Source organism: Drosophila bipectinata, unplaced genomic scaffold (genome assembly GCF_030179905.1).
Source record: "Drosophila bipectinata strain 14024-0381.07 unplaced genomic scaffold, DbipHiC1v2 scaffold_117, whole genome shotgun sequence".
NCBI classification, from domain to species: Eukaryota; Metazoa; Arthropoda; class Insecta; order Diptera; family Drosophilidae; genus Drosophila; species Drosophila bipectinata.
In genome coordinates this window covers 5,001-17,500 of record NW_027222772.1, presented here as the reverse complement: position 1 = coordinate 17,500, position 12,500 = coordinate 5,001, and the positions used below count along the sequence as shown (strand labels likewise).

General features: G+C 30.3%; 2 non-coding genes across 2 annotated transcripts; both read right to left on the bottom strand.

Annotated features, from left to right (window-relative positions):
• Window positions 1-7,415: 7,415 nt before the first annotated feature.
• LOC138926943 (large subunit ribosomal RNA) lies at window positions 7,416-11,365 on the bottom strand. The gene has a single exon (XR_011443597.1). It is a non-coding gene; the product is annotated as a large subunit ribosomal RNA (ribosomal RNA).
• Window positions 11,366-11,685: 320 nt separating this feature from the next.
• Window positions 11,686-11,864, bottom strand: LOC138926941 (5.8S ribosomal RNA). Its single transcript, XR_011443595.1, has one exon. It is a non-coding gene; the product is annotated as a 5.8S ribosomal RNA (ribosomal RNA).
• Between the last annotated feature and the right edge of the window lie 636 nt (window positions 11,865-12,500).

The window sequence follows — 12,500 nt, the reverse complement described above, 5'->3', positions numbered from 1 at the left end:
GGGCGGTCTTTTTATTTATATAAGCCTTCTTTAATATTTTTTTTAATAAAATACAATATTATGCATATATTTAATTCTAAAATATCTTTATATTTTCACATACAACAATTTGTATATATTCACATATATATATTTGCTTAATTTTATAATAAAATTATCGCATATGTATTTTGATAATAAATTTAAAATTTATTTTCTTTGTATATAAAAGTCTAGTTTTATATGATATAAAACTAAGCACTTTTTAATTTTCATATATTTATATATTTTCATATATATAGTTTATTCATATTTATTTATACAATAATAATAATAATAATATTACTACTATTATCATATACGTATATGAAATTAAATTTAATTCCATATACTTACTAGGATATAATAAAAAGAAATTTTTATTTGCCTAGAACCAGAAATTAACGATAATAATTGGAAACTTGTCAAATTATAATTTATAATAAGACGTAGACGCTTCAACGATATTATCTAAGTATACAATATAGTGTATATATAATATATAATATAGTATGTTATATTATATAGATAGGCTTACACCACCTACCATATATACCTTTTTGACCACACTTTCGTCAAGCTGGGTATTTATTTGCCTTCTTTCCCTCACCTAAAAATACTCATCGGTATTTTAGTATATTCATATAATATAAATAATATACTATATTGGTAGGACGACACCACCTACCCTATATACCTTTTTGAACACACTTTCGTCAAGCTGGGTATTTATTTGCCTTTTTACCCTCACCTAAATATACTCATCGGTATATTTCAGTATATTTTAGTATATCCATATGAATATGTATATCCATATCCATATCCATATCCATATCCATATGAAAATAATTTAATATTTCCATATTTATTATAATATAATAAATATTATTATATTATATATTATATGGTAGGCTATCCCCATCACCTACCATATATTTCATATACATATAAATATTTTCATATCCATATATATTTTTTTATATTCATATATTTTCATATATGTTATATGCATATGTATTCATAACCATATGCTCATATATTAATACTGGCGGTCTTCTGTTTAATATAATATTATTTTAATATTATATTGGCAGGCTGAACACCACCTACCCTATATACCTTTTTGAACACGGTTTCGTCAATCCGGTCATTTATTGTATGGGAAGTATGACTTTCCCACACATATTTGGATATCCATACGATTGCATATCCATATGAAAATATTTTTAATATTTTTAATATATTTTTAATATTTCCATATTTAATATAATATAATTAAATTATTATATTATATATTATATGGTAGGCTATCACCATCACCTACCATATATTTCATATACATATAAATATTTTCATATCCATATATATTTTTTTATATTCATATATTTTCATATATGTTATATGCATATGTATTCATAACCATATGCTTATATATTAATACTGGCGGTCTTCTGTTTAATATAATATTATTTTAATATTATATTGGTAGGCCGAACACCACCTACCCTATATACCTTTTTGAACACGGTTTCGTCAATCCGGTCATTTATTGTATGGGAAGTATGACTTTCCCACACATATTTGGATATCCATACGATTGCATATCCATATGAAAATATTTTTAATATTTTTAATATATTTTTAATATTTCCATATTTAATATAATATAATTAAATTATTATATTATATATTATATGGTAGGCTATCACCATCACCTACCATATATTTCATATACATATAAATATTTTCATATCCATATATATTTTTTTATATTCATATATTTTCATATATGTTATATGCATATGTATTCATAACCATATGCTCATATATTAATACTGGCGGTCTTCTGTTTAATATAATATTATTTTAATATTATATTGGTAGGCCGAACACCACCTACCCTATATACCTTTTTGAACACGGTTTCGTCAATCCGGTCATTTATTGTATGGGAAGTATGACTTTCCCACACATATTTGGATATCCATACGATTGCATATCCATATGAAAATATTTTTAATATTTTTAATATATTTTTAATATTTCCATATTTAATATAATATAATTAAATTATTATATTATATATTATATGGTAGGCTATCCTCATCACCTACCATATATTTCATATACATATAAATATTTTCATATCCATATATATTTTTTTATATTCATATATTTTCATATATGTTATATGCATATGTATTCATAACCATATGCTCATATATTAATACTGGCGGTCTTCTGTTTAATATAATATTATTTTAATATTATATTGGCAGGCTGAACACCACCTACCCTATATACCTTTTTGAACACGGTTTCGTCAATCCGGTCATTTATTGTATGGGAAGTATGACTTTCCCACACATATTTGGATATCCATACGATTGCATATCCATATGAAAATATTTTTAATATTTTTAATATATTTTTAATATTTCCATATTTAATATAATATAATTAAATTATTATATTATATATTATATGGTAGGCTAACATCATCACCTACCATATATTCCATATACATATAAATATTTTCATATTCATATATATTTTTTTTTATATATTCATATATTTTCATATATGTTATATGCATATGTATTCATAACCATATGCTTATATATTAATACTGGCGATCTTCTGTTTAATATAATATTATTTTAATATTATATTGGCAGGCTGAACACCACCTACCCTATATACCTTTTTGAACACGGTTTCGTCAATCCGGTCATTTATTGTATGGGAAGTATGACTTTCCCACACATATTTGGATATCCATACGATTGCATATCCATATGAAAATATTTTTAATATTTTTAATATATTTTTAATATTTCCATATTTAATATAATATAATTAAATTATTATATTATATATTATATGGTAGGCTAACATCATCACCTACCATATATTCCATATACATATAAATATTTTCATATTCATATATATTTTTTTTTATATATTCATATATTTTCATATATGTTATATGCATATGTATTCATAACCATATGCTTATATATTAATACTGGCGATCTTCTGTTTAATATAATATTATTTTAATATTATATTGGCAGGCTGAACACCACCTACCCTATATACCTTTTTGAACACGGTTTCGTCAATCCGGTCATTTATTGTATGGGAAGTATGACTTTCCCACACATATTTGGATATCCATACGATTGCATATCCATATGAAAATATTTTTAATATTTTTAATATATTTTTAATATTTCCATATTTAATATAATATAATTAAATTATTATATTATATATTATATGGTAGGCTATCACCATCACCTACCATATATTTCATATACATATAAATATTTTCATATCCATATATATTTTTTTATATTCATATATTTTCATATATGTTATATGCATATGTATTCATAACCATATGCTTATATATTAATACTGGCGGTCTTCTGTTTAATATAATATTATTTTAATATTATATTGGTAGGCCGAACACCACCTACCCTATATACCTTTTTGAACACGGTTTCGTCAATCCGGTCATTTATTGTATGGGAAGTATGACTTTCCCACACATATTTGGATATCCATACGATTGCATATCCATATGAAAATATTTTTAATATTTTTAATATATTTTTAATATTTCCATATTTAATATAATATAATTAAATTATTATATTATATATTATATGGTAGGCTATCACCATCACCTACCATATATTTCATATACATATAAATATTTTCATATCCATATATATTTTTTTATATTCATATATTTTCATATATGTTATATGCATATGTATTCATAACCATATGCTCATATATTAATACTGGCGGTCTTCTGTTTAATATAATATTATTTTAATATTATATTGGTAGGCCGAACACCACCTACCCTATATACCTTTTTGAACACGGTTTCGTCAATCCGGTCATTTATTGTATGGGAAGTATGACTTTCCCACACATATTTGGATATCCATACGATTGCATATCCATATGAAAATATTTTTAATATTTTTAATATATTTTTAATATTTCCATATTTAATATAATATAATTAAATTATTATATTATATATTATATGGTAGGCTATCCTCATCACCTACCATATATTTCATATACATATAAATATTTTCATATCCATATATATTTTTTTATATTCATATATTTTCATATATGTTATATGCATATGTATTCATAACCATATGCTCATATATTAATACTGGCGGTCTTCTGTTTAATATAATATTATTTTAATATTATATTGGCAGGCTGAACACCACCTACCCTATATACCTTTTTGAACACGGTTTCGTCAATCCGGTCATTTATTGTATGGGAAGTATGACTTTCCCACACATATTTGGATATCCATACGATTGCATATCCATATGAAAATATTTTTAATATTTTTAATATATTTTTAATATTTCCATATTTAATATAATATAATTAAATTATTATATTATATATTATATGGTAGGCTAACATCATCACCTACCATATATTCCATATACATATAAATATTTTCATATTCATATATATTTTTTTTTATATATTCATATATTTTCATATATGTTATATGCATATGTATTCATAACCATATGCTTATATATTAATACTGGCGATCTTCTGTTTAATATAATATTATTTTAATATTATATTGGTAGGCCGAACACCACCTACCCTATATACCTTTTTGAACACGGTTTCGTCAATCCGGTCATTTATCGTATAGGAAGTACGACTTTCCCACACATATTTGGATATCCATACGATTGCATATCCATATGAAAATATTTTTAATATTTTTAATATTCGTGAGTTTTTAAATAGGGACAGAAGGAATCTCTTGAATTGAATCATGCGCGTCACTAATAAGATGACGAGGCATTTGGCTACCTATGCGAAAGTAATTCAACTCCCGCCGTCTTAAGGTTTAAGACTTATAACAATATATGTTTAATATTTTTAATATCCGTGAGGTTTTAAATAGGGACAGAAGGAATCTCTTGAATTGAATCATGCGCGTCACTAATAAGATGACGAGGCATTTGGCTACCTATGCGAAAGTAATTCAACTCCCGCCGTCTTAAGGTTTAAGACTTATAACAATATATGTTTAATATTTTTAATATCCGTGAGGTTTTAAATAGGGACAGAAGGAATCTCTTGAATTGAATCATGCGCGTCACTAATAAGATGACGAGGCATTTGGCTACCTATGCGAAAGTAATTCAACTCCCGCCGTCTTAAGGTTTAAGACTTATAACAATATATGTTTAATATTTTTAATATCCGTGAGGTTTTAAATAGGGACAGAAGGAATCTCTTGAATTGAATCATGCGCGTCACTAATAAGATGACGAGGCATTTGGCTACCTATGCGAAAGTAATTCAACTCCCGCCGTCTTAAGGTTTAAGACTTATAACAATATATGTTTAATATTTTTAATATCCGTGAGGTTTTAAATAGGGACAGAAGGAATCTCTTGAATTGAATCATGCGCGTCACTAATAAGATGACAAGGCATTTGGCTACCTATGCGAAAGTAATTCAACTCCCGCCGTCTTAAGGTTTAAGACTTATAACAATATATGTTTAATATTTTTAATATCCGTGAGGTTTTAAATAGGGACAGAAGGAATCTCTTGAATTGAATCATGCGCGTCACTAATAAGATGACGAGGCATTTGGCTACCTATGCGAAAGTAATTCAACTCCCGCCGTCTTAAGGTTTAAGACTTATAACAATATATGTTTAATATTTTTAATATCCGTGAGGTTTTAAATAGGGACAGAAGGAATCTCTTGAATTGAATCATGCGCGTCACTAATAAGATGACGAGGCATTTGGCTACCTATGCGAAAGTAATTCAACTCCCGCCGTCTTAAGGTTTAAGACTTATAACAATATATGTTTAATATTTTTAATATCCGTGAGGTTTTAAATAGGGACAGAAGGAATCTCTTGAATTGAATCATGCGCGTCACTAATAAGATGACAAGGCATTTGGCTACCTATGCGAAAGTAATTCAACTCCCGCCGTCTTAAAGTTTAAGACTTATAACAATATAAATGAAAAATATTATTTTCATTTTTCACGTCACTAATAAGATGACGAGGCATTTGGCTACCTAAACGAAAGTAATTCATCTTCCGCCGTTATAAGGTTTAAGACTTATAACAATATAAATGAAAAATATTATTTTCATTTTTCACGTCACTAATAAGATGACGAGGCATTTGGCTACCTATGCGAAAGTAATTCAACTCCCGCCGTCTTAAAGTTTAAGACTTATAACAATATAAATGAAAAATATTATTTTCATTTTTCACGTCACTATTAAGATGACGAGGCATTTGGCTACCTAAACGAAAGTAATTCATCTTCCGCCGTTATAAGGTTTAAGACTTATAACAATATAAATGAAAAATATTATTTTCATTTTTCACGTCACTAATAAGATGACGAGGCATTTGGCTACCTATGCGAAAGTAATTCAACTCCCGCCGTCTTAAAGTTTAAGACTTATAACAATATAAATGAAAAATATTATTTTCATTTTTCACGTCACTAATAAGATGACGAGGCATTTGGCTACCTATGCGAAAGTAATTCAACTCCCGCCGTCTTAAGGTTTAAGACTTATAACAATATATGTTTAATATTTTTAATATCCGTGAGGTTTTAAATAGGGACAGAAGGAATCTCTTGAATTGAATCATGCGCGTCACTAATAAGATGACGAGGCATTTGGCTACCTATGCGAAAGTAATTCAACTCCCGCCGTCTTAAGGTTTAAGACTTATAACAATATATGTTTAATATTTTTAATATCCGTGAGGTTTTAAATAGGGACAGAAGGAATCTCTTGAATTGAATCATGCGCGTCACTAATAAGATGACGAGGCATTTGGCTACCTATGCGAAAGTAATTCAACTCCCGCCGTCTTAAAGTTTAAGACTTATAACAATATAAATGAAAAATATTATTTTCATTTTTCACGTCACTAATAAGATGACGAGGCATTTGGCTACCTAAAAGAAAGTAATTCATCTTCCGCCGTTATAAGGTTTAAGACTTATAACAATATAAATGAAAAATATTATTTTCATTTTTCACGTCACTAATAAGATGACGAGGCATTTGGCTACCTAAACGAAAGTAATTCAACTCCCGCCGTCTTAAGGTTTAAGACTTATAACAATATAAATGAAAAATATTATTTTCATTTTTCACGTCACTAATAAGATGACGAAACAGTTAGTAGGCCACAATTAGTAGGGAAACGTGGACAACCCGTGATAAATCCTTATATGCTTTCTTAGATATAGCATATAAAGATTTTTTATACTAAATATACATATTTACACATGCATATTTACATTTTTTTTATATTTCGAATCATCAAGCAAAGGATAAGCTTCAGTGGATCGCAGTATGGCAGCTGCTCAACCACTTACAACACCTTGCCCGTTACAAAAGTCGTTTACAATTGATTCTAGGCTTTGTCATTGTATTAAATAATGTTTTCATATGTAACTAGCATGGCATCAGGTGATCAAAGATCCTCCCAATTTACTATGTTACAAATTACATTGGCATCACATCCATTGTCGTTTAAAATATAAATAATAAACTTTAAATGGTTTAGAAGCCATACAATGCAAATTGCCCCTTATTTATCATTGCAGTCCAGCACGGATACGACCTTAGAGGCGTTCAGGCATAATCCAACGGACGTAGCGTCATACCACTGTTCGCTCGAACAAGTATTGTGCCATTGGTCCGTACCTGCGGTTCCTCTCGTACTACGCAGGAATGCTGTCGCAACAACGTTTTGTCATTAGTAGGGTAAAACTAACCTGTCTCACGACGGTCTAAACCCAGCTCACGTTCCCTTGCATGGGTGAACAATCCAACGCTTGGTGAATTTTGCTTCACAATGATAGGAAGAGCCGACATCGAAGGATCAAAAAGCGACGTCGCTATGAACGCTTGGCCGCCACAAGCCAGTTATCCCTATGGTAACTTTTCTGACACCTCTTGTTAAAAACTCTTTAAACCAAAAGGATCGATAGGCCGAGCTTTTGCTGTCCCTGTGTGTACTGAACACCGAGATCAAGTCAGCATTTGCCCTTTTGCTCTATGTGTGGTTTCTGTCCGCACTGAGCTGGCCTTGGGACACCTCCGTTATTATTTGAGAGATGTACCGCCCCAGTCAAACTCCCTACCTGGCAATGTCCTTGAATTGGATCATACCTGAGTAATTGGAGTTATACCAAATTTTCAAATCGATAATACATGAATGCATCTCTCATTAAAGAATTTGTTTGCGATTATATAACAAACTCGTGATACTTTGATCAAGAAGCTTGCATCAAAACCCAATACCATAAGATATAATAAATATATCCGTATAATGGCTAGGAAATGATACACGTTCCATTTAATCAAGTAAGTAAGGAAACAATAAGAGTAGTGGTATTTCATTGTCGATACCAAACCGAAGTCTAATATCTCCCACTTATTCTACACCTCTTATGTCTCCTTACACTGCCAGATTAGAGTCAAGCTCAAAAGGGTCTTCTTTCCCCGCTAATTATTCCAAGCCCGTTCCCTTGGCTGTGGTTTCGCTAGATAGTAGATAGGGACAGAAGGAATCTCGTTAATCCATTCATGCGCGTCACTAATTAGATGACGAGGCATTTGGCTACCTTAAGAGAGTCATAGTTACTCCCGCCGTTGACCCGCGCTTACTTGAATTTCTTCACTTTGACATTCAGAGCACTGGGCAGAAATCACATTGTGTCAACACCCGCTAGGGCCATCACAATGCTTTGTTTTAATTAGACAGTCGGATTCCCCAAGTCCGTGCCAGTTCTGAATTGATTGTTAATTGATAATCGTTATAATTAATAAGAACTAATTGGTTTGACCCAACTAGTATTCTTAAAAATTTTAGCAAGAAAGTTCCACAATTGGATACGTAACTAAACTATCCGGGGAACAAGTTACAACCATAAATGATTATAACTCTATTTACCCAGAACGAGCACATAAACCATATTATTGTTTCCCAATCAAGCCCGACTATCTCAATCTTCAGAGCCAATCCTTATCCCGAAGTTACGGATCTAATTTGCCGACTTCCCTTACCTACATTATTCTATCGACTAGAGACTCTTCACCTTGGAGACCAGCTGCGGATATTGGTACGGCCTGTTGAGAAGTTTGCGTATCCCCACCATAAATTTTCAAGGTCCGAGGAGAAAATATCGACACAACAGTATATGTCATGCTCTTCTAGCCCATCTACCATATCTCTCTGCGAAAGACTTCCATGGTAGTACGACTATAAAACAGAAAAGAAAACTCTTCCGATATCTCTCGACGGCTTCTTTATGGTCGTTCCTGTTGCCAGGATGAGCACGAGGCCCATATTTAATAACAAACGGATACTCAACAGGTTACGGAATTGGAACCGTATTCCCTTTCGTTCAAAATTATTCAAGTATATAATTTTCACAATAATTGTAATATTTATTTTTACTTGAAAATTTTCGGCTTTCGCCTTGAACTTAGGACCGACTAACTCGTGATCAACCACTGTTCACACGAAACCCTTCTCCACTTCAGTCCTCCAAGGTCTCATTCGATTATTTGCTACTACCACCAAGATCTGTACCAATAGCAGCTCCATGCAGGCTTACGCCAAACACTTCTACGCATACCATTGTACCTTCCTACTCACTAAAGTTTCAAAATTTATATTACAAGTAATATAAATCATCTACTTTAGCGGTAATGTATAGGTATACAACTTAAGCGCCATCCATTTTAAGGGCTAGTTGCTTCGGCAGGTGAGTTGTTACACACTCCTTAGCGGATTTCGACTTCCATGATCACCGTCCTGCTGTTTTAAGCAACCAACGCCTTTCATGGTTTCTGCATGAGTTGTTAATTTGGGCACCGTAACATTACGTTTGGTTCATCCCACAGCGCCAGTTCTGCTTACCAAAAGTGGCCCACTGGGCACATTATATCATAACCTTAAACTTCATATCAAGAAAGTTAAGGTTCTTACCCATTTAAAGTTTGAGAATAGGTTAAGATCGTTTCGACCCTAAGGCCTCTAATCATTCGCTTTACCAGATAAGATTATTTTATATAACATTAAAATGCACCAGCTATCCTGAGGGAAACTTCGGAAGGAACCAGCTACTAGATGGTTCGATTGGTCTTTCGCCCCTATACTCAATTCTGACAATCGATTTGCACGTCAGAACTGTTTCGGTCTTCCATCAGGGTTTCCCCTGACTTCAACCTGATCAAGTATAGTTCACCATCTTTCGGGTCACAGCATATCTGCTCAAGGTACGTTCCAGTTAGAGGCATAAATAATATAAATATTATTATACATAACTATATAGAACGCCCCGGGATTGTGTTAATTAACTATAAAATAGTTAAAAAACTAATCCCATTAATAGTCAAGTTAATTACGCTATTAGGTTTATATCCCAATAACTTGCACATATGTTAGACTCCTTGGTCCGTGTTTCAAGACGGGTCCCGAAGGTATCCTGAATCTTTCGCATTGTTAATCATACAAGTGCATATAATAAACACAAAAATCAATGATAATTATGCCATTATATAATTCCGAAAAATTAACGCACTGTATTCTTATTAATCTATCAACACTTTATCAAATTAATGACATTTATCCTATGTTAAAATGCAAGCATAATAATTTGAATAAACTATAAGTCATATTTTATGATAAATTATATATGTTAATAGATTACAATGTCCTTATATGGAAAAAATGCACACTATTTCTATAATATTATTTAAATATTATAACTTTAATGATGAATTTTCCATAATGGATATTCAGGTTCATCGGGCTTAACCTCTAAGCAGTTTCACGTACTATTTAACTCTCTATTCAGAGTTCTTTTCAACTTTCCCTCACGGTACTTGTTTACTATCGGTCTCATGGTTATATTTAGTTTTAGATGGAGTTTACCACCCACTTAGTGCTGCACTATCAAGCAACACGACTCTTTGGAAACATCATCTAGTAATCATTAACGTTATACGGGCCTGGCACCCTCTATGGGTAAATGGCCTCATTTAAGAAGGACTTAAATCGTTAATTTCTCATACTAGAATATTGACGCTCCATACACTGCATCTCACATTTGCCATATAGACAAAGTGACTTAGTGCTGAACTGATTTCTTTTCGCTCGCCGCTACTAAGAAAATCCTTGTTAGTTTCTTTTCCTCCCCTAATTAATATGCTTAAATTCAGGGGGTAGTCCCATATGAGTTGAGGTTGTATAAAGCAATGTATATATATATATAAACAATATATCTCTATGAAGAACAATATATTTGATATATTTTCAATTTTCGCATCTTTAAATAAGAGACAATTCTAGTTAAAAAAAATTTAATTTTTTTTATGCTAGACATTTCTCAGTATTATTTGAATTGAAAAAAGAAAGAATTGTATATCTTCATTTTTTCTTTTATAAATATTTGAGATAATTGCTTTTATATTTAATATTATGAATATATAAATATATCCAATAATATACCATATGCATATCATTATAAAAATATATAATAATAAGCAACTTTATTAGCATAGTCTTACAACCCTCAACCATATGTAGTCCAAGCAGCACTATAAAATTAATTAAAGTACATAACAGCATGGACTGCGATATGCGTTCAAAATGTCGATGTTCATGTGTCCTGCAGTTCACACGATGACGCACAGTTTGCTGCGTTCTTCATCGACCCATGAGCCGAGTGATCCACCGCTTAGAGTTTTATAAATATATATAAATATACAATTCGTCAATTATGTTTTTATTGAAAGAAATTAAAAATACACCATTTAACTGGCATATATCAATTCCTTCAATAAAGTTATTTTTATACCTAAAATAATTGTTGCGAAATGTCTTAGTTTTATATAATCAATATAAATATAATTTATATTGTTTTAATATTATATAAAGCATTAACCTGTATATCAGGTACAACAATGTATATTTTAGGTGTTGCATTTATCAATGTATGCGCATAATTTAATATGAACAATACATCACGCAACGCATGTATATTAATTAAATATACACGCAATTTATATTCAATATATTCGTCTATATTTAAACATATAAAATATGTTTAATTTTTTTATATACCTAAAATAATTGTTGCGAAATGTCTTAGTTTTATATAATCAATATAAATATAATTTATATTGTTTTAATATTATATAAAGCATTAACCTGTATATCAGGTACAACAATGTATATTTTAGGTGTTGCATTTATCAATGTATGCGCATAATTTAATATGAACAATACATCACGCAACGCATGTATATTAATTAAATATACACGCAATTTATATTGAAGACAACAAATGGTCTATATATTCAATATAATATATATGTCTTT